The sequence below is a fragment of the Orcinus orca genome, unplaced genomic scaffold, assembly GCF_937001465.1.
Source record: "Orcinus orca unplaced genomic scaffold, mOrcOrc1.1 scaffold_186, whole genome shotgun sequence".
In the NCBI taxonomy this organism is placed as follows: Eukaryota; Metazoa; Chordata; class Mammalia; order Artiodactyla; family Delphinidae; genus Orcinus; species Orcinus orca.
In genome coordinates, this window is record NW_026043915.1 from 274,532 (window position 1) to 296,172 (window position 21,641).

The 21,641-nt window shown below is 40.3% G+C and overlaps 2 long non-coding RNA genes across 2 annotated transcripts; both read right to left on the reverse strand.

The window, feature by feature from the left end:
- Nucleotides 1–1,851: 1,851 nt before the first annotated feature.
- Nucleotides 1,852–16,592, reverse strand: LOC125963351 (uncharacterized). Its single transcript, XR_007475189.1, has 3 exons — nt 16,453–16,592; nt 7,639–7,703; nt 1,852–1,952 (listed from the first exon to the last, which is right to left on the reverse strand). It is a non-coding gene; the product is annotated as an uncharacterized LOC125963351 (long non-coding RNA).
- Nucleotides 16,593–17,552: 960 nt separating this feature from the next.
- On the reverse strand, nt 17,553–20,002 carry LOC117198441 (uncharacterized). The gene is made up of 5 exons (XR_004479621.2): nt 19,967–20,002; nt 19,739–19,788; nt 18,936–18,998; nt 18,769–18,834; nt 17,553–18,667 (listed from the first exon to the last, which is right to left on the reverse strand). It is a non-coding gene; the product is annotated as an uncharacterized LOC117198441 (long non-coding RNA).
- Between the last annotated feature and the right edge of the window lie 1,639 nt (nt 20,003–21,641).

Sequence of the window (21,641 nt, forward strand, 5' to 3'; positions counted from 1 at the left end):
GATAAATACCTGTATTCACATAATACCTCAGCATTCACATGGGTAAAAGTGAACATTTCCAGAAATAGAACAAATGAAAACTCATGGTATCTAGAAGCGGTAAAGACTATCATTCCCTACCTCGATACCTTCAAAAATCATGGTAACAAGACATAGGAGGACACATCATTACTTCCTTAGGTATACGAAGGTCAGATGGAATGTGCTGTGGTGTAGCCCCACACCAGCACCTATCTCCATACCAGCAATGACCCACAATAACTACCATTAATAGGCTCACCAGGATGTCTTGACATGAATCTGAAAAACACAGTGTGGAATACGTTTGGGGCACATAAATCATCCTACCTCTAAAGCTGTAAATTTCCTTGGTCCCTTGTACCATTTTGGTACCCATCCACATTACCTGGCTAGTTGCAGGAGTTCAAGGTCAATTCCTGAGAAGAAACACCATCTTCTCTTGAAGGGATACCTGAAAAAATTCCCAAGGTCACTAACTCAATGATGGCAATATGATAAATTACCTGGATCACCTGCATATCTGTTCATCACTACAAGTATTAAATACATGTCATCTCTAAACAGAATACAAAAAAATCTCATTTGTACTAATATAATTAGGGTCAAATTAATTTCTTAACTACACACATGCCAACAACAAGGTAAATATTAGAGTCTCAAAAATTAATTACACAGATATCTAAAAATCAGAATGTCTTTAATGAGTTAACATCACAACATCTCATACTTGTATACTAATAACTGAAAACAAACATGGTAACACGAATGTTTGGGACACAATACTTACTTACTTTCATATTGAAGATCAGAGGGTCTTCACTGTGGTAGGATCCACTTTATCACTTACCTGGTTGAAAGCAAGATTCTGTCAGCAACCACTGTTATGTTCACAGTGATCTCGTGACAGGAACCTAAAAAACACCTTCAACAAATGTGTTTAAATATACCATTTGTGGGACTTCCCGGGTGGCGCAGTGGTTAGGAATCAACATGCCAATGCAGGGGGACACGGGTTCGAGCCCTGATCCGGGAAGATCTCACATGCCACAGAACAACTAAGCCCGTGCGCCACAACTACTAAGCCTGCTCTCTAGAGCCCAAGAGCCACAACTACTGAAGCCCACGTGCCTAGAGCCCGTGCTCCACACAAGAAAAGCCACCATAATGAGAAGCCTGAGCAACACAACGAAGAGTAGCCCCTGCCCGCCACAACTAGAGAAAGCCCACAGGCAGCAACAAAGACCCAATGCAGCCAAAATTAAATAACTGAATTAATTTAAAAGAAAAAGATTAAAATTTGTTCTACCAGGACACCTGCACCTAACCTGGTTTACTTCCATTATTATGGAACACATCAACTCTACCTGGGTACGTGCGTTAATTCAGGTCAACAACAATGTCGGGTAAGACTTTCACCTCTTAACTGGAAACCTGCAAAAAACTGATGGTTACGACTGTGGTGGCAACTTCAAAACACTTACAAGATATGATCAACCTACAATATTCACAGGGTTAAATATCACTAGCCTCTAAAACGTAAAAAACGTAAACTCATGGTCACTACAATTATTAAGAACTTTTAGCATTTCTTACCTGAATACCTGCAACAAAATCTAGCTAACAAGAAGTGTTAGGAATGCCATCAACACTTACCTACGTACATGAAAAACAGATGGTCTGATCTTCATGTACGTAGGTATATGAAAACTGAAAGCTAATGTTTTAAGAACTGGAAAGGAATCTGTCCTTACCTGAATACCTGCAAAGAAGTCATTGTAACAAGTGTCAGGCTCACACTCATAACTTAACTACATATGCGCAGGTCAGATAGCCTGTGCTGTGGGTGAGGCTGAGATCGTCACACAGCTGCCCCCCAACAGTGTCGCCCACTGACACCAACGCTAGGTTCAGAGTGATGTCTGGACAGGAACCTGGAAAAGACATGAGATATGGCCTTCCTACCAGGACACCTTGATTATGTTATCATTAGAAGACGCATCAACTCTATCTGGATACTTGCAGTACTCCAAGGTCAACACCAAGGTTGGAAAGCCATAGTTTCTTGACTGGACATCTGAAAAACCCTATGGGAAGTAGTGTGGTGGGAAAACCATAATAAATATCTGCATATGTGCAATCCCTCGACACTTAAGAGTGTTAAACTTTCTCTAAAATATAAAAGGGAAAACTACTGTTTTCCAGATTGGCAAAGACACTATTATTTCTTACCCTAATCCCTGAAAAAAACCCATGGTAACAGGAAGTGTTAGGACACATCCTTACTTACTCAAACATCCAGAGGTCAGAAGGCCTGTGCTGTGCTTTACGCTCACATCATCACTTACCTGGACACCAGCAAGGTCCCATCTGCAAATCCAACTCTCACTACTGTGTTAAATACATATTACCTCTAAAGGAGACTGCTAAAAATCTCATCCCTACCAGTATTATTAGGGACACATTAAATTCCTAACAGATCACATGTCAAAAACAAAGTCAATATGAGACACTGAAATCAGACATTATGTAGATATCTGAATATAAGAACGTCTTGAATCAGTGAATATCACATGATCTCATACTGGCATAACAAGCAAAGATCTTAACATGATACCTGCAAAAAAAAAGACATAAACACAACTGTTAGGAACAGCATCCTCACTTACCTAGATATTGAAGATCACAAGGTCTGCAGTGTGGGTTAGACGCACTTTAACACTTAACTGTTTAAGTGTTACACTAGTAACCATAAGGTTCACCCTGTTCTCCTAACAGGAACCTGATGAAATACATGCAACAAATGTGTTAAAGACACAACTTGCTCTACCAGGATGCCTGCACCTAACCTTGTTCACGTCCATTATTAAAGAACACATCAACTCTACCTGGCTCCTTGCATCCATTCAAGGTCAACACTGTTGTCAGGAGAGACCAGTGGCACCTACCTGGGTACCTGCAAACATCTTATGGATACGACAGCGGAGAGATGTCACAACAACTACCTGGAGGTGAACGACTTCTCAATACTTACAGGATTAAACAAATTCTAACTAAAATATGAAAAGTGTAAACTCGTGTTTATTAGAATTTGTAAGGACTCTTAGAACTTCTTACCTGAACACCTGCAACAAAATCACGCTAACGAGAAGCGTTAGGAACGCTATCATCACTTACCTACGTACGTGAAGAACACATGGTCTGTGATGTGCTTTAGGCCCACATCATCACTTACCTAGATGCCAGCAACGTCCCCTGTTATCTACCACTGGTAGCTCACCATCGTGCCCTGACAGGAGTGTGAAAACACATTTAGGAAATGGGTGTGATATCCATAACATTCTAGGGTACACCTTCACATACCCTTGGTCACTTGCATACTTTTCAGACTCATCCAAATTACCTGGATACTTGCAGAAGTCTAGGCCTAAACCCTAGTAAGAGATACCTTCTTCTCTTCACGAGGTATTTCAAATTCCATGCTCACTACTGTGGGGATGAACAATAGGATAAATTACCTGGATACCTGCATATCCCCTTATCAGTAGGAGGGTATCAAATAGTATTGTGAAACATGAATACAGTAAAATATCATGTTTACTTGTGTTGTTAGGGACAAATTAATACCTTTACGGCGTACAAACCAAAAATAAAGCTAATACAGTCACTGTAAGTTAAAATATAAAGAGTCCTCAAAATACCATTAATTACATACATACCTGAACATAAGAAGGTCTAATGAATTCATGTGACATCACGTACCTTTACATTAGCCAAAACCGTAACAGGATATCTGCAGCGAAAAAAACATGGGAACACTGTGTTCGGGGTTTGGGACATTATCCTCACTTATGCAGACATCTGAAGACCGTTGGTCTATACTCTACTCTAAGTTCCGCAGTAACCTTACCTGGTTACTCGCAGGGTCCCATTAACGACCATGACTAGGTTCAGTGCAATGTCACCACTAATATAACATGAGGAAACACATTTGACAAGGGAGTTTACGGCAAAACAATCGTTTCACCTAAAGACAAAAATAAAAAAGCCTACCTGTAATTAATTCTGATTATTTACATCATTAGGGGAATCATCAACACTATGTGGGTCCTGCAGGCACTTCAAGGTTAACACCACGGTTGGGCACACGATCATCTCTTGTCTGAGTACCTGTGAAAATTTCATGCTCAACGTGCTGGTGTGCAACAGCAGGATAACTTACCCGGATTCCTGCATATCCCTCCATCACTGCTAAGGTGAAACACACATCATACCTAAACCCTAAACTGATTAGTAGCATTGGTTGGGACAATATCATTTCTGAACTGACCTCTTTAAGAAAAAAACATAGTAACAGAAAAGTTCGCAAACCATCCACACTTAACCTACCTGTCAGATGGGCAGATTATTTGTAGGGTCCTCAATACAGATAGATCTACATCGTTACGTACGAGATAAAAGCAAAGTCCCGTCATTGAGCGTTACGAGGTTTATCATGGTTTCTTGACAGAAACCTGAAAGACAAATTGTGACAAATGTGTCTACAGAATATCTTGTCTCCCGGGACACTTCAAATAACCTTCTACGCTTCCACCACTGCAGGACCCATCAACTCTACTTGAACTCTTGTATGACTGCAAGATCTATGCCATTGTGAGACACCATCATGTTTGGACTACTTACCTGCAAAAATACTAAGGAAAACTGTGTAACCTACAACTCCATTTTTATTACATGAATACCCATGGATTGCTCAACACTCACATGCTTAAACACACATTTCCTCTTACATATGAAAAAGTAAGATGTTTGCTAGCATTGGTAAAAAAAACACAATCGTCATTTCGACCTGAATATCTGAAAAGAAAACACATGGTAAAACAAGTCCAAGCAATCAACATCAATTAACTAGATACACGGAGACCGGCGGGTCTCACGTAGCGAAGGGGCACCTCATGACGTAGCTGGATACCAGAAATGTCCCCCCTTAACGACCACTGTCAGGTTCATTGAGGTAACACGACAGGAACCTGAAAAATACATCATGCTGTACATGTAAAAGGATGCAATTCTTCTTCCAGGACACCTGCGGGAACCTTGGTCAATGCATCATTATAGGACCATTAACTGTAACTGAATACTTGCAGTATCCCAAGGTCTAGACCACTGCCAGATAAGACAGTGTTTCTTTATGGGACACCTGCAAAGTTTCCACGGTTACTGCTGCGCTTGAGGACATAATGTTAATTACCTGGATATGGCAACGCATCAACTCTCACATGGTTCAACAGAAATGTTCTCTAAATTATGAAAGGTGAAAACTACTTGTTTTTAGAATCAGTAAGGACTCTACTGCCTTACTGATTTAATTTTCTGCCTGAATACCAGCTAAGAAATTGTGGTAACAACAACCCTGAGAGACGCCATCATCCTTCAGCTGGCTACCTGGAGATCAGAGGGATTGTGCCATGAGTTAGGCACACATCATCACTTACCTGCACCCTTACAGTGTCCCCCGTTAACACCAACGCTAGGTTCAAAGGGATGCCTTGACAGGAACCTGAAAAAGACATTCGGAAAGCTCTCTTAAAGGATACAACTTTTTCTCCCAGGATATCTGCAAATATCTTTATGGAGTACACCAACCAAGCCTGGATGTTTTCATTAGTGAAAGATCAGTACTGATGTCAAAGAAAATCATCATTACTTCACTGGATACCTGCAAAAAATCTGTGGGTACTACTGGGGCTGGGGACACCATGATAAGTACCTAGACATGGGCCAGCCTTCCACACGCACAGGGTTCAACACAAACTTTTTCTCATACAGAAAGTGAAAACATGTTTTCTAGAGTTGGTAAAGCTCTATCATTTCTTACCTGAATACCTGCACGAAAAAAAAGAAATCATGTTAATCTGAGTGTGAGAACACATCATCACTCACCAAGATACATGAAGGGCAGATGGCCTGTGCTGTGGTTTAGGCCCAGGCCATCACTTACCTCGATACCAGCAATGTCACATGTTAACTACCACTGGGAAGCCCACCTAGGTATCTTGACAGAGTTCAAGATTTGCTCTAAAAAATGAACACTGAAAGCTAATGGTTTCAAGAATTGGTAAGGATTGTGTCCTTACCTGAATACCTGCTAAGGAGTCGTGGTAACAAGTGTCAGGCGCACAGTCATCACTTACCTACGTATGTGCAGGTCAGGTGGCCTGTGCTGTGGGTGAGGCCCACGTCGTCACATACCTGCCCAGCAACAGTGTCTCCCGTTTACACCAACACTAGGTTCAGAGTGATGTCTGGACAGGAACCTGGAAAAGACATGAGATATGGCCTTCCTACCAGGGCACCTTGATTACGTTATCATTATAAGATGCATCAACTCTATCTGGATACTTGCAGTACTCCTAGGTCAACACCAAGGTTGGAAAGCCATACTTTCTTGACTGGACATCTGAGAAACCCTATGGGGAGTAGTGTGGTGGGAAATCCATAATAAATATCTGCATATGTGCAATCCCTCGACACTTAAGAGTGTTAAACTTTCTCTAAAATATAAAAAGGGAAAACGATTGTTTTCCAGACTGGCAAGGAGACTATTATTTCTTACCCTGTTCCCTGAAAAAGAAACCATGGTAACAGGAAGTGTTAGGACACATCCTTACTTACTCAAATATCCGGAGGTCAGAAGGCCTGTGCTGTGCTTTACGCTCACATCATCACTTACCTGGACACCAGCAAGGTCCCATCTGCAAATCCATCTATCACTACTGTGTTAAATACATATTACCTCTAAAGGAGACTGCTAAAAATCTCATCCCTACCAGTATTATTAGGGACACATTAAATTCCTAACAGATCACATGTCAAAAACAAAGTCAATATGAGACACTGAAATCAGACATTATGTAGATATCTGAATATAAGAACGTCTTGAATCAGTGAATATCACATGATCTCATACTGGCATAACAAGCAAAGATCTTAACATGATACCTGCAAAAAAAAAGACATAAACACAACTGTTAGGAACAGCATCCTCACTTACCTAGATATTGAAGATCACAAGGTCTGCAGTGTGGGTTAGACGCACTTTAACACTTAACTGTTTAAGTGTTACACTAGTAACCATAAGGTTCACCCTGTTCTCCTAACAGGAACCTGATGAAATACATGCAACAAATGTGTTAAAGACACAACTTGCTCTACCAGGATGCCTGCACCTAACCTTGTTCACGTCCATTATTAAAGAACACATCAACTCTACCTGGCTCCTTGCATCCATTCAAGGTCAACACTGTTGTCAGGAGAGACCAGTGGCACCTACCTGGGTACCTGCAAACATCTTATGGATACGACAGCGGAGAGATGTCACAACAACTACCTGGAGGTGAACGACTTCTCAATACTTACAGGATTAAACAAATTCTAACTAAAATATGAAAAGTGTAAACTCGTGTTTATTAGAATTTGTAAGGACTCTTAGAACTTCTTACCTGAACACCTGCAACAAAATCACGCTAACGAGAAGCGTTAGGAACGCCATCATCACTTACCTACGTACGTGAAGAACACATGGTCTGTGATGTGCTTTAGGCCCACATCATCACTTACCTAGATGCCAGCAACGTCCCCTGTTATCTACCACTGGTAGCTCACCATCGTGTCCTGACAGGAGTCTGAAAACACATTTAGGGAATGGGTGTGATATCCATAACATTCTAGAGTACACCTTCACATACCCTTGGTCAGTTGCATACTTTTGAGACTCATCTACATTACCTGGATACTTGCAGAAGTCTAGGCCTAAACCCTAGTAAGAGATACCTTCTTCTCTTGAAGAGGTATTTCAAATTCCATGCTCACTACTCTGGTAATGAACAATACGATAAATTACCTGGATACCTGCATATCCTCTTACCAGTAGGAGGCTATAAAATGGTATTTTGGAACATGAATATAGTAAAATATCATGTTTACTTGTGTTGTTAGGGACAAATTAACACCTTTACGGCGCACAAGCCAAACATAAAGCTAATACAGTCACTGTAAGTTAAAATATAAAGAGTCCTCAAAATACCATTAATTACATACATACCTGAAAATAAGAAGGGCTAATGAATTCATGTGACATCACGTACCTTTACAGTAGCAAAAACAGTAACAGGATATCTGCAGGGAAAAAAATATGGGAACACAGTGTTCGGGGTTTGGGACATCATCCTCACTTATGCAGACCTCTGAAGACAGTTGGTCAACACTCTGCTGTAAGGTCCTCAGCTCCACTTAACTGGTTACTCGCAGGGTCCCATTAACTACCGTCACTAGGTTCAGTGCAATGTCACCACTAATATAATATGAAGAAACACATTTGACAAGGGAGTTTACGGCAAAAAAATCGTTTCACCTAAAGACAAACATAAAAAAGCCTACCTGTAACTAATTCTGATTATTTACATCATTAGGGGAATCATCAACACTATGTGGGTCCTGCAGGCACTTCAAGGTTAACACCACGGTTGGGCACACGATCATCTCTTGTCTGAGTACCTGTGAAAATTTCATGCTCAACGTGCTGGTGTGGAACAGCAGGATAACTTACCCGGATTCCTGCATATCCCTCCATCACTGCTAAGGTGAAACACACATCATACCTAAACCCTAAACTGATTAGTAGCATTGGTTGGGACAATATCATTTCTGAACTGACCTCTTTAAGAAAAAAACATAGTAACAGAAAAGTTCGCAAACCATCCACACTTAACCTACCTGTCAGATGGGCAGATTAGTTGTAGGGTCCTCAATACAGATAGATCTACATCGTTACGTACGAGATAAAAGCAAAGTCCCGTCATTGAGCATTACGAGGTTTATCATGGTTTCTTGACAGAAACCTGAAAGACAAATTGTGACAAATGTGTCTACAGAATATCTTGTCTCTCGGGACACTTCAAATAACCTTCTCCACTTCCACCACTGCAGGACCCATCAACTCTACTTGAACTCTTGTATGACTGCAAGATCTATGCCATTGTGAGAAAACCATCATGTTTGAACTACTTACCTGCAAAAATACTAGGGTAACCTGTGTGACCTACAACTCTAGTTTTATTACATGAATACCCATGGATTGCTCAACACTCACATGTTTAAACACACATTTTTAAACACACATTTTTTCTTAAATATGAAAAAGTAAGATGTTTGCTAGCATTGGTAAAAAAAACACAATTGTCATTTCGACCTGAACATCTGAAAAGAAAACACATGGTAAAACAAGTCCAAGCAATCAACATCAATTAACTAAATACACAGAGACCAGCGGGTCTCACGTAGCGAAGGGGCACCTCATGACATAGCTGGATACCAGAAATGTCCCCCCTTAACGACCACTGTCAGGTTCATTGAGGTAACACGACAGGAACCTGAAAAATACATCATGATGTACGTGTAAAAGGATGCAATTCTTCTTCCAGGACACCTGCGGGAACCTTGGTCACTGCATCATTATGAGACTATCAACTCTAACTGAATACTTGCAGTATCCCAAGGTCTAGGCCACTGCCAGATAAGACAGTGTTTCTTTATGGGACACCTGCAAAGTTTCCATGGTTACTGAAGCACTTGAGGACATAATGTTAATTACCTGGATATGGCAACGCATCAACTCTCACACGGTTCAACAGAAATGTTCTCTAAGTTATGAAAGGTGAAAACTACTTGTCTTTAGAATCAGTAAGGACTCTACTGCCTTACTGATTTAATTTTCTGCCTGAATACCAGCTAAGAAATTGTGGTAACTAAAACCCTGAGAGACGCCATCATCCTTTAGCTGGCTACCTGGAGATCAGAGGGATTGTGCCATGAGTTAGGCCCACATCATCACTTACCTGCACCCATACAGTGTCCCCCGTTAACACCAACGCTAGGTTCAAAGGGATGCCTTGACAGGAACCTGAAAAAGACATTCGGAAAGCTCTGTTAAAGGACACAACTTCTTCTCCCAGGATATCTGCAAGTATCTTTATGGAGTACACCAACCAAGCCTGGATGTTTTCATTAGTGAAAGATCAGTACTGATGTCAAATTAAATCATCAGTACTTCACTGGATACCTGCAAAAAATCTGTGGGTACTACTGGGGCTGGGGACACCATGATAAATACCTAGACATGTGCCAGCCTTCCACACGCACAGGGTTCAACACAAACTTTTTCTCATACAGAAAGTGAAAACATGTTTTCTAGAGTTGGTAAAGCTCTATCATTTCTTACCTGAATACCTGCACGAAAAAAAAGAAATCATGTTAATCTGAGTGTGAGAACACATCATCACTCACCAAGATGTATGAAGGGCAGATGGCCTGTGCTGTGGTTTAGGCCCAGGCCATCACATACCTCGATACCAGCAATGTCACATGTTAACTACCACTGGGAAGCCCACCTAGGTATCTTGACATGCATCTGAAAAATACATCACGCAAAATGTGCTCAGTCCACACCTCATTCTACCTGTGCACCTGCAAATTCCATTGATCAATTCTATCATTCACGGATGCATAAACATTATCTGCGTAACTGCAGAAACCTGAGGTCATACCGTAGTAAGAGAACCTTCCTCTTTTGAAGGGATACCTGCAAAACTCCCATGGTCAGTATCATGGGTATGGAAAATAAATAAATTACCTGGAAACCAACACAATGGTGTAAAAAAATGATCTCTGAACAACAGACTAATTTCTCATGCTGACTATTAGGGATAAACTCATTTCTGACATACTACATGCCAAAACAAGGTTCATTTAAGAATCTTCAAACTACCATTAATTACCTACCTATTGGAAAATAAGAAGGTGTCTAGTGAATTAAAGTCACATCGTCTGCTACGAGTCCATGAGGCAAAGAACTTAACGGGAAACCTATAAAAAAGCATAGTACACTGTGTTAGACACACCGTTCTCATTCGCCTAGATATCTGAAAACCTAATAACCTGCATTGGGGTAAGACTCACTTTATCACATACCTGGTTACTAGCAAGGTCCCACTGACAACGGTTATTTTGTTCATTATGACTCCACAATGAAGGCTAGAAACTTGAGAGATGCATTCCACAATTGTGTAAAGGACATGCTTCTTTATATGCAAAGTCAGTAGCATTGCAAATAATCTTGGTCACTTCCATCGTTAGGGGAAGCACATACACTACCTGGATTTTGGAAGCACTTTAACGTCAACACCACTGTTAGGCGCACTATCATCTCTTCTATGAGTACCTGTAGAAATCTCAACGTTAATATTTCAACAGTAGAATAAGTTACCTGGACCTGCACTACCCTCTGTCACTATTTAAACATGCCTTCTATTAAACACACGTTCTATCAAAATTCTCATAAAAAAGGCAAATACTTACTATCATTGCATGAGACAATGTCATTTCTTAACTGAATACCTGCTAGAAACACACCAAAACGAGACCATGGTAATAGAACAGTTAGGAACACCATCCACACTAGCCTACGTATGTGACGATCAGACTGTTTGAGGCAGCTGAAGGCCCACATCGTCACTTACCTGGATACAAGCCAAGTCCCATTGATGGTCATTTCGAGACTCACCATGACTTCTTGACAAGAATGTAAAGAACGCTTTGAGACAGATATGTCTGTGGACACACCTTCTCTACTAGGACACTGCAAATCACCTTGCCCACTGCCATCACTGCAGGCCCCACCAGTTCTCCCTGGATTCATGCTGTACTCCAAGGTCTATGCCAGAGTTAGACACACCGTCATCAATTCCCAGCTCACTTGCAAACACGCCGTGCCACACAATTCCATCATCATGACCTGGATACCCACAACCTGCTCAACGCGCCCACGACTAAACACAAATTTTCTCTAAAATGGCAAACAGTAGCATATTATGATTGCTACAATGGGTAAAATATTATCGTTTCTTACCTGATTACTTGGAAAAGAAACACACATGGTAAGTAACTTTACTCAATCACTAACACTGACCTACGAATGTGAAGAGCAGACGGTCTGATATGGTGAAGGTGCACATCATGACACATCATGACCTACCTGGACACCATAAATGTCCCCAGAGAATGACCACTGTAAGCTTCGTCTCTTGACAGGAACCTGAAAAGCACATGATGATATATGCGTAAAAGGACACAACTTGCTCTAGCAGGACACCTGCAAACCACCTTGGTCATGTCCATCATCATGAAATCAACTCTACCTCAATACTTCCAGGACACTCTGAGGTCAAGGACACTGTCAGGTAATAACGGTTCTTTACAACATACCTGCAAAATTTCCGTGCTCACTACTGTGGCTGGGATATCACGAGAAATACCTGATATGTGTAATCCCTCATGACACACAGAGTTCAAGATTTGCTCTAAAAAATGAACACTGAAAGCTAACGGTTTCAAGAATTGGTAAGTAATCTGTCCTTACCTGAATACCTGCAAAGGAGTCACGGTAACAAGTATCAGGCTCACAGTCATCACTTACCTAGACACCAGCAACGTCCCCTGTTATCTACCACTGGTAGCTCACCATCATGTCCTGACGGGAGTCTGAAAACACATTTAGAGAATGTGTGTGATATCCATATTTTTCTAGGGTACACCTTCAGATACCCTTGGCCAGTTGCATACTTTTGAGACTCATCCAAATTACCTGGATACTTGCAGAAGTCTAGGCCTAAACCCTAATAAGAGATACCTTCTTCTCTTCACGAGGTATTTCAAATTCCATGCTCACTACTGTGGGGATGAACAATAGGATAAATTACCTGGATGCCTGCATATCCCCTTATCAGGAGGAGGGTATCAAATGGTACTGTGAAACATGAATACAGTAAAATATCATGTTTACTTGTGTTGTTAGGGACAAATTAATACCTTTACGGCGTACAAACCAAAAATAAAGCTAATACAGTCACTGTAAGTTAAAATATAAAGAGTCCTCAAAATACCATTAATTACATACATACCTGAACATAAGAAGGTCTAGTGAATTCATGTGACATCACGTACCTTTACACTAGCAAAAACCGTAACAGGATATCTGCAGGGAAAAAAATATGGCAACACTGTGTTCGGGGTTTGGGACATCATCCTCACTTACGTAGACATCTGAAGACCGTTGGTCTATACTCTGCTCTAAGTTCCGCAGCAACCTTACCTGGTTACTGGCAGGGTCCCATTAACGACCATGACTAGGTTCAGTGCAATGTCACCACTGATATAACATGAAGAAACACATTTGACAAGGGAGTTTACGGCAAAACAATCGTTTCACCTAAAGACAAAAATAAAAAAGCCTACCTGTAACTAATTCTGATTATTTACATCATTAGGGGAATCATCAACACTATGTGGGTCCTGCAGGCACTTCAAGGTTAACACCACGGTTGGGCACACGATCATCTCTTGTCTGAGTACCTGTGAAATTTCATGCTCAACGTGCTGGTGTGGAACAGCAGGATAACTTACCCGGATTCCTGCATATCCCTCCATGACTGCTAAGGTGAAACACACATACCTAAACCCTAAACTGATTAGTAGCGTTGGTTGGGACAGTATCATTTCTGAACTGACCTCTTTAAGAAAAAAACATAGTAACAGATTCTGTCAGTATTTTAACACACGTTCTATTCAACACACGTTATATCAAAATTCTAATAAAAAAGGCAAACACTTACTAGCACTGCATGAGACAATGTCATTTCTGAACTGAATACCTGCTAGAAACACACCAAAACGAGACCATGGTAATAGAACAGTTAGGAACACCATCCACACTAGCCTACGTATGTGACGATCAGACTGTTTGAGGCAGCTGAAGGCCCACGTCGTCACTTACCTGGATACAAGCCAAGTCCCATTAATGATCATTTCGAGACTCACCATGACTTCTTGACAAGAATGTAAAGAACGCTTTGAGACAAATATGTCTGTGGACACACCTTCTCTACTAGGACACTGCAAATCACCTTGCCCACTACCATCACTGCAGGCCCCATCAGTTCTCCCTGGATTCATGCTGTACTTCAAGGTCTTGGCCGAAGTTCGACACACCGTCATCAATTCCCAGCTCACTTGCAAACACGCCGTGCCACACAATTCCATCATCATGACCTGGATACCCACAACCTGCTCGACACTCCCATGACTAAACACAAATTTTCTCTAAAATGGCAAACAGTAGCGTATCATGGTTTCTTTAATGGGTAAAATTCTATCATTTCTTACCTAATTACTCGGAAAAGAGACACACATGGTAAGTAACTTTAGTCAATCACTAACACTGACCTACGAATGTGAAGAGCAGACGGTCTGATATGGTGAAGGTGCACATCATTACACATCATGACTTACCTGGATACCATAAATGTCCCCAGAGAATGACCACTGTAAGCTTCGTCTCTTGACAGGAACCTGAAAAGCACATGATGATATATGTGGAAAAGGACACAACTTGCTCTAGCAGGACACCTGCAAACCACCTTGGTCATGTCCATCATCATGAAATCAACTCTACCTCAATACTTCCAGGACACTCTGAGGTCAAGGACACTGTCAGGTAATAACGGTTCTTTACAACATACCTGCAAAATTTCCATGCTCACTACTGTGGCTGGGATATCATGATAAATACCTGATATGTGTACTCCCTCATGACACACAGAGTTCAAGATTTGCTCTTAAAAATGAAAACTGAAAGCTAATGGTTTCAAGAATTGGTAAGGAATGTGTCCTTACCTGAATACCTGCTAAGGAGTCATGGTAACAAGTGTCAGGCTCACAGTCATCACTTACCTACGTATGCGCAGGTCAGGTGGCCTGTGCTCTGGGTGAGGCCCACGTTGTCACATACCTGCCCAGCCACAGTGTCTCCCGTTAACACCAACGCTAGGTTCAGAGTGATGTCTGGACAGGAACCTGGAAAAGACATGAGATGTGGCCTTCCTACTAGGACACCTTGATTACGTTACCATTATAAGATGCATCAACTCTATCTGGATACTTGTAGTAGTCCTAGGTCAACACCAAGGTTGGAAAGCCATAGTTTCTTGACTGGACATCTGAGAAACCCTATGGGAAGTAGTGTGGTGGGAAAACCATAATAAATATCTGCATATGTGCAATCCCTCGACACTTAAGAGTGTTAAACTTTCTCTAAAATATAAAAAGGGAAAACGATTGTTTTCCAGACTGGCAAGGACACTATTATTTCTTACCCTCTTCCCTGAAAAAGAAACACATGGTAACAGGAAGTGTTAGGACACATCCTTACTTACTACGATATCTGGAGGTCAGAAGGCCTGTGCTGTGCTTTACGCTCACATCATCACTTACCTGGACACCAGCAAGGTCCCATCTGCAAATCCATCTATCACTACTGTGTTAAATACATATTATCTCTAAAGAAGACTACTAAAAATCTCATCGCTACTAGTATTTTTAGGGACACATTAAATTCCTAACAGATCACATGTCAAAAAAAAGGTCAATATGAGACACTGAAATCAGGAATTATGTAGATATCTGAATATAAGAACGTCTTGGATCAGTGAATATCACATGATCTCATACCGGCATAAGAAGCAAAGATCTTAACATGATACCTGCAAAAAAAAAAGACATTAACACAACTGTTAGGGACAGAATCCTCACTTACCTAGATATTGAAGTTCACACGGTCTGCACTGCGGTAAGATGCACTTTAACACTTAGTTGTTTAAGTGTTACCCTAGTAACCATTAGGTTCACCCTGTTTTCCTAACAGGAACCTCATGAAATACATGCAACAAATGTGTTCAAGACACAACTTGTTCTACCAGGATGCCTGCACCTAACCTTGTTCACCTCCATTATTAAGGAACACATCAACTCTACCTGGCTCCCTGCATCTGTTCAAGGTCAACACTGTTGTCAGGAGAGACCAGTGGCACCTACCTGGGTACCTGCAAAAATCTTATGGATATGACAACCTAGTGACGTCACAACAAGTACCTGGAGGTGAACGACTCCTCGATACTTACAGGATTAAACAAATTCTAACTAAAATACGAAAAGTGTAAACTCGTGTTTACTAGAATTTGTGAGGACTCTTAGAACTTCTTACCTGAACACCTGCAACAAAATCACGCTAACGAAAAGCGTTAGGAACGCCATCATCACTTACCTACGTACGTGAAGAACACATGGTCTGTGATGTGCTTTAGGCCCACATCATCACTTACCTAGATGCCAGCAACGTCCCCTGTTATCTACCACTGGTATCTCACCATCATGTCGTGACAGGAGTCTGAAAACACATTCAGAGAATGTATGTGATATCCATATTATTCTAGGGTACACCATCAGATTTCCTCAGTCAACGGTATCATTTTGTATCCCATCAACGTTACCTGTGTACTTGCAGAACTGCAATGTCATACCCTAGAAAGAGACTCCTTGCTCTTCTGAAGGGATACCTGCAAAAATTCCAGAGTCAATAAAGCAGTGGTCGACTATATGATAGATCACCTGGATACATATATGTTGCAGGATCATTCCAAGTGTTAAATATACAGTGTTTCCAAATAAATAATAAAATCTTATTCTTAGTAATATTATTGGGGACATGTTAATTTCTGAACTGCATATATGCCAAAAACAAAGTAAATGTAAGAGCCTTGAAAACATTAATTATGTAGAGATCTGAAAATAAGGAAGTCTCTAATAAGTTAATGCCACATCACCTCATATCTGTATACTACCAAAGACCTTAACAGGATACCTGCAAAAAAAAAAACCAAAAACAAAACAAAAGTATGGTATCACCAGTGTTAGGACACCAACAACACTTAGGTGGATATTGAAAATTAGATAGCCTACTTTGTGGTTAGACCCACTTTTCAGTTACTTGGTTATGAGCAAGCTTCCATTAACAATCATTCATAGGTTCACTGTGTTCTCTTCACAGGAACTTGAAAAAACACATGGATAAAATGTGTTTAAGGACCCAACCTGTTCTACCAGTACACCTGCACATCACCCTATTCACTTCTATTATTACCTAACACATCAACTCTACCTGAATACTAGCATTAAATCAAGGTTAATACCATGGTCATGAGAGACCATCATTCTTCACTGGACACCTGCAAAAATCCTATCCTTACCAGTGTGGTGAGAAACTCCAATTACCAACACGATCAATCCCTGAACACTTACACTGGTAAACATAACTTTTCTGTAAAATATGAAAGTATGAACACATGGTTACTAGAATTGGTAAGAACTCTATCATTTCTTACCTGAATACCTGCAAAGAAATCATTCTAACAAGAAGTGTGAGAGACACTTCCTATCACTTACCTAAATATATGTAGATCACATGATCTATGCTATTGTTCAGGTCCAAATCATCACTTACCTCCATACCTGCTAGGTGCCTTGTTAACTACCATTGAAATACCTGACAAACGTGTTGTGGGAAATGTTCAGTACATGTGCTGTTCTACCTGTACACCGAAAACATTCCCTTGGTCAGTTGTATCATTTTGTAACTCATCAGTGTTAGCTGGGTAACTGCAGAACTCCAAGGTCCAACCCTAGTAAGAGGTACCTTCTTTTTTTGAAGGGATACCTGTAAAAATTCTATGGTCAATATCGCTGTGATGGACAATGTGATAAATTACTTGGATACTTGCATATCTATTATCACGAGTATAAAAAACACATTATTTCTAAACAAGAATACAGTTAATGCTCTTGCTTACTAGTGTTGTTCAGGAAGAATTAATTTCTTAACTGTATACATGCCAAAAGCAAGGTTATTATAAGAATCATGGGAACGTCACTAATTAATTACCTAGATGAGTGGAAACAACTAAAGTCTCTAATGAGTTAATATCCCATAATATCATACGTCCTTACTAGCAAAGACCTTAATGAGATACCGGCAATAAACATGATAACACATATGTTAGGGACATCATCCTCACTTACTAGATACTGAAGATCAGACAGTCTGCATTGTAGTAAGACCCACTTTATCACTCACCTGGTTACTAGCAATGTCCTGGTAATGACCACTGTTAGATTCACCATGATTCCTTGACTGGAATCTCAAAAAAATATACATGACAAATACATTTAAGAAAACAACTTGCTCTACAATGACACCTGCAAATAATCTTGGTCACTTTCATCAATGAGGGAACCATCAACCTGGCAGTACTTCAAGGCCAATAATGTTCTTAGAGACACCACCACCTCTCTGCAGGGCACATGTAAAAATCTCCCGATCAGTACTGTGGTATGGACCTGTAGGGTCCCTTACCTGCATATACCTCTAGCACTACCTAGGTTCAACATACATTATATTTAAATTCTCATCCTGTAAGGTCTAATGCTTAATAGATTTGGTTGAGACAGTGTCACTTCTTACCTGAATATCTTTAAAAAAAAAAAACATGGTGCACAAATGTTAGACACACCATCCTCACTTACCAAGAAATCTGAAGATCAGATATTTGAAGGGGGCTTAAAGACACATCATCAGTTACCTGGATATAAGCAAAGTCTCTGTTAACAATCACTTATGAAGTCACCATGGTCTCTTGATTGGACCCTGAAAAATACATTGTGACAAATGTGTCCAGGGAGACACATTTTCACCTGGATACCTTAAATGACCTTCCTCATCCATCACTGTAGGACCTATCAATCTACCTGATACTTGCAGTAGTCCAAGTTCTACACCACTGTTAGAGACGCCATCAACTCTTCACTGCACACCTGCAAATATCCCATGGTTACTACTGTGACATCATCCGCATTTACCTAAACCTGAAGATCACATGATCTGTAAGGTGCTTAAGGCTCACATCATCACTTACTGGGATTCATGCAAAGTCTCTTGATGATGATGATGAGGTTCACTATGATCTCTTGACTGGAACCTGAAAAACACATTGTGACAAATGTTTTATCTACGGACACACATTTCCCACATGAATTACTGCAAATAACCTTCTTCACTTCCACCACTGCGGGACCCATCAACTAGATTTTTGCAGTATTCAAGGTCTAGCCATATTTAGAGACACCATCAACTCTTGACTTTACATCTACAAAACCCCATGGTTACTATTATGAAGCAGAATTCCGGGATAGTTACCTGAGTAAATGCAGATTACTCAATACTCACAGGGTTAAACATACATTTTCTGTGAAATATAAAACCGCAGAATAACACAGTCACTAGAACTGGCAAAACATTATCATTTCTTACCTGACTACCTGCTAAGAACTCACACATAAAACCCATGTAAGTGATCCAACATCATTTACGTGGATATATGAAGATCAGATGGTGTCTGATATGAAGATCATCACTTACCTAGATATCAGAAATGTCCCCCTGTTAATGACCACTGTTTAATTTATCATGGTATCTTGATAGGAACCTGACAACCACCTTGTGAAATATATGTTAAAGGACACAACTTTTTTTTACCAGAACATATGCAAATAACCATGGTGACTCCATCATTACAGAGCATATCAAGACTATCTGGATACTTGGATTAATTCAAGGTCAATACCATTATCAGGTAACATCATAATTTCTTGCAAAACGCCTATAAAAATCCCATGATTACCACCTGGGGGCGGGGATGGGGAAGACCATGATAATTACCTGGATACGTACAATACCTCAGCGATCACAGAGTTAAACATAATTTTTCCCTAAAATGTAAGATGTGGAAACCAATGGTTATAAGAATTGGTTAGGAATCTATCATTTATTACTTGAATACTTGTAAAAATCATGGTACCAAGAAGTGTCAGGGATATATCACCCCTTACCTATATATATGAAGACCAGATGGTCTGCGCTGTGGTTTAGGACCAAATCATCACTTACCTTGATATTCCATGTTCACTATCATTTATAAGCTCACCACGACATCTTGACATGAATCTGAAAAACACATCGTGAAAAATGTGTTTGATACACATCTTATTCTACCTGAACACCTGCAAATTCCCTTTGTCACTTATACGATTTCAGGACCCATCAATGTTGCCTGCATACTTGCAGAAGTCCAGAGTCATACCTTAGAAAAAGACATCATCCTCTCTTGGACGGATGCCTGCAAAAATCCCACGGTCGAGGACTTCCCTGGTGGTCCAGTGGTTAAGACCCCATGTTTCCACTGCACGGGGTATGGGTTCGATCCCTGGTTGGGGAACTAAGATCCCGCACACTGCATGGCGCGGCCAAAAATAAATGAATAAATCAATCAATCCCATGGGCAATTAGGTGTGATGGAGAATAAGATAAATTACTTGGATGCCTGCAAACCTATCACTGCGAATGTTAAATACACATTAGTTCTAAACAAGAAGATAGTAAAATCTCATGCTTACTAGTGTTCTTATGAACAAATTAACTTAACAGCATACATGCCAAATAAGAGGTTAATGAAAGAGTTTCTATAACATCATTCATTTCTAGATATCTGAAATAAAGACGGTCTCCCATGGGTTAATGTAACATAATTCCATATTTGTATACTATCAAAGACTGTAATGAGATACCAGCAAAAAAAATATGGTAACACAAATGTTAGGGACACCATCCTCACTTACCTAGATACTTGAGGATCAGATTTGAGGTCTGTATTGTGGTAAGACCCACATTATCTTTACCTGATTAAGAGCAAAATCCCACTGATGTCCACTGAGAGCTTAACTGTGATCTCTTAACCGGTACCTGAAAAAAATTTAACAAATGTGTTTAAGGACACAACCTCTTCTACCAGGGTATGTGTAAATAATCTTGGTTATTTCTATCATTATGGGACACATCAACTAGACATGGATACTTCCAGTACCCCAAGGTTAATACCATTGTCACGAGGCCATCATTTGGTGAATGTACACCTACAAAATCCCCACGTTACCTCTGTGTTGTGGAACACCATGACTGTTACCTGAACACATGCTCACTCAGCACTCTAATGAATAAATATAAATTTTCTCTAAAATATAAAAAAATGAAAACTCATGGTTTCTAGAATGGTAAGGACTCTACATTTTCATACCTCAATAGCATGCAATAAAATTATCTTAAGTATTATTGATACCATCATCACTTACCTATCTATCTGAAGATCAGATGGCCTGGGCTGTTGTTTAGGCCCTCATTATCACATACCTTGATACCAGCCATGTCTCACATTAAGTACCGATTATAGGCTACCCCCGATCATGGTTACTAGAATTGGTGAGGACCCTATTATTCTAAACGGAATAGCTGTACCAAATATACGGTCAGAAAGTGTTAGGGACACCATCACCACTTACCTACATTTCTGAAGGTCAGATGGCCTGTGCTCTGGTTTAGGCCCACATCATCACTTACCTGGACATTAGCAGTGTCCCCATTAATGAGCACTGTTAGGTTTACCATTATGTCTTGATAGGAGCCTGAAAAACATATTATGAAGTACGTGTCAAAGGACACAATTTATTCTACCAGCGTACCTGCAAATAATCTTGTTTACTTCTATTATTATGGGACACATCAACTCTAC